The sequence below is a fragment of the Octodon degus genome, unplaced genomic scaffold (assembly GCF_000260255.1).
Source record: "Octodon degus isolate 3935 unplaced genomic scaffold, OctDeg1.0 scaffold00037, whole genome shotgun sequence".
Classification (NCBI taxonomy): domain Eukaryota; kingdom Metazoa; phylum Chordata; class Mammalia; order Rodentia; family Octodontidae; genus Octodon; species Octodon degus.
Window position 1 is genome coordinate 5,828,154 of NW_004524613.1, and position 3,260 is coordinate 5,831,413.

Below are 3,260 nucleotides of genomic sequence, written 5' to 3' on the forward strand. Positions count from 1 at the left end.
TTTTTAATTTTTTTTTGTAGAACCAGGGATTGAACTCAGGCCCTTGTGCTTCCCAGGCAAGCGCTTATTCTACTGAGCCATCTCCCAGTCATTTTGAGATAGGGTTTTGCTACACATTTCAGGCTGGCTGGAACTCACTTTGTAGCCCAGGCTAGCCTTGAACTCATGGTAATCCTCCTGCCTCAGCCTCCCAAGTTCTGAGATTACAGATGTGTGCTACCATGCCTGACCAAGATGCCATTTTTTTTTTCACTTCTCTTGTTTCCTTTTTTTACTTCTCTTCTTCCCTTTAAAACTGTACTGTTTCAGTTGAGTGTGTTGGTGCACACCTATGTTCCAGCACTTGGGAGTCTGAGGCAGAAGGATTGCTTTGAGTTCGAGGTCAGCCTGGACTGCATTCAAGGCTAGACACAATATTGCCCAAATTCAATTGCCTCGTTTTATTTTCTAATAAAATGTACTCTAGGTTATTTATTGTAAAAGGATATTTTTAAACACCAGAACTAGTACCACAACAGTAACAACATAGAACTTATAAACAAACAAACAAAAAGGTCCCTGTTTTCTCTTTCTCCCTAAATCTTCATCTTGGAAGGATTCTTAGCTGCAAACAACAGAAAGCTACTCTGCAAACATAAGAGGAAAATATATTGGGAGGTTATCAAATAATCCTGAGCTGATGGCAAGGTCAATTAATCAAACTCAGCAGTAGAACCCAGGACCACAGTCACATCCTCAGCATAAGAATGGTCTCATCTGGACCGGGGAGATGGCTTAGTGGAATAAGCAGTTCCCTGGCAAGTGCGAGGCCCTGAGTTCAATCCCCAGTTCTGCAAAAAAAAAAAAAAAACAAGAAGAATGGTCTCGTTACATGATCTAGCTAAGGATACCACAGCCAATAACTCCTGCCTCCATCACCAATGTCTGCTGTCATCTTAATGAGTTATCCTCTGTCCCCTGACCCTTTGTATCATTAACCAAGATTCACAGCCCTGGCTGGGAGGAGACACATGGCCAAGCACAGGCCATGATCCTGGATCCTGTTGGCTTTGCCTTAGTAGCGACGTTGGGTTGGGGAGATTGTAAGTACCTTTGGCTTCTCTTGGTGGGAAGTAGGACCTTGTCTTCCAATGAAGGTTAGTTAATACCAAGGAAGAGGGCTCAGGAGCCGAGCAGCCAACAAAACAAAAGAGAAATGAAATAGAAAGGTAAATGACCCTCAAGCATTCACTGTATTTCCCATCGTCTCTTCACTCAGTAAATGTTTACCAGTGAGCTCCACAGACACAAGTGCTGCACGCCTGTAATCCCAGCACATGGGAGGCTGAGGCAGGAGGATCACTATCAGTTCAAGACCAGTGAGTTCAAGGCAAGTGTAGACTGTATAGCAAGACCCTGTCTCAAAACAAAACAATGCCCTAATAGCCAGAGGAAATATACAAATTTAAAAAAAAATTCAGTTGTAATTTACCATAGTGCTCATTATTTACATTTTTAAAATACTTTTTGGAATCCTTTAACTTGCATCTATCACTTAGTACTTACTGAGGTCTCCTAAAATATATACTATATTCTTTTCATGCTAGCTTGGGAAATGTGCTTATCAAATATAAGCAAAGAAACAGCAGAGCCAGGGTTTAAATCTATGCCATTGTGTTCTAGGATTTATGTTTTGTCTCTTTTACTAAAACTGAAGGAATCAAAAGAATCCAAGGATGAGGGGAGAGCAGGATTTGTAGCTAGATAAGACACAAGGATCCACAGACAGGACAGGTAGACCAGGCAGCATCAGCAGCAGCAAGATGTAGAAAAAAACATAATGAATTTTTTTTTTTTTAATGTATTTGGTTGTTACAGGATTTCACTACTCGGCTTGGACTCTTGGTGATCTTCCTGTTTTCAGCCTCCCCCGTGCTGGGATCACAGGCGTGTGCCACTAAAGCCCAGACTATGTAGCCAGCTCATCCTGCCCTGAGGGTGCAATGGCATGGCACGTGGTGCCAGGGATCGAACTGCAGTCCCTGCACTTCCCTAAGCTTGCCTAAGCAGGTGCTTTAGTCCGTTGAGCTGTCTTGCCGGCCCTCCGAGTGAATTTTAGAAAAGATAGTCACCAGTGTGATTGGAGAGTAAATTGGGCATACAGACTGGAGGGTCACAGCACTAGGCCTCCAGCACCTAGTGAAGGAAGGCCTTCTTTAGCCAGTGCAAAAAGAGGGGGAGTTATTAAAAGTTGGTGAACAGAAAACTGTTGAGTGCTTCTTTCGTTTTCAGCTACCTTGTAAAAAGAGAGATGCAGATAGGCTAAGGCCCACTGGTTTCAATCTACAGGGCCTGGCCTGGATAGTATTCTAGATCAAAGACAGAGGGGTCCTGAGCTGGGCTTGGAGGCACACCTGTAATCCCAGCATTGGCGAGGTTGAAGCAGGAAGATTGCTATGAGCTGGAGGCCAACCTGGGCTACATGTTGAGCTCAAGGCCAGCCTGCACTACATAACAATAATCTGTCTCCAAAAAGCAGAAAGATGGACGAGGCCTTAACTTAAGCCAAGGAGCAAAAGGGAAAGGAAAGGTGGGGAGAAGCCAGTGTGTAGAAGAGACCCTTGAGTGAGCCAGAGCTCCTCGGCTTCCTTTGTATCCCGTCCTTTCATCAGTGCAGCACCCCTTCCTTTGGGAGTCTCCAGGTCTAATCTTGAGCACTAGACTCACGCCAAACACTTCTAGTTTCCTCCCAAAGTTGCCATCGGGTCTTCTCTCTCCACTCTCCTCCAGGGGGACTTTGAACTCACCCTGCTCCTCCTACCTCAGCCTCCCAAATACTGGGAATACAGGGTTGTGTTACTATGCCTGGCTAAAAACCTCTTTCTAAATCTTGTCAGTTTTCCTGCTCAGAATTCTCTAGCTTTTCCCACCATTCATAGGATGACTGTCAAACTCCAGTTTGGAGTCTAAGGCCCTCCACAATCCAGCACCAACCTGGATAGCACCAGTCTAGTTCATCCTTAACCCCTTTTCCTTCTCAGTCTACTTTCTAGCCCTCTAAACTACTCTTGCTATCTCAGACATGCCAAGTTCTATTTCTAGTCATGCCATACCATTCTTTTCTGTCGGTGGCAAAATCCTATTCATCTTTTGAAACCTACCTCAAATTTCACCTACTCTATAAAGCCATCCCTGATTCTCTCATTCATAGTTTTAGCCCCTCTTCTGTTCTCCCAGGGCATGTTACAGTCTTTTTTTTTTTTTTTTTTTTTTTTGCGGAA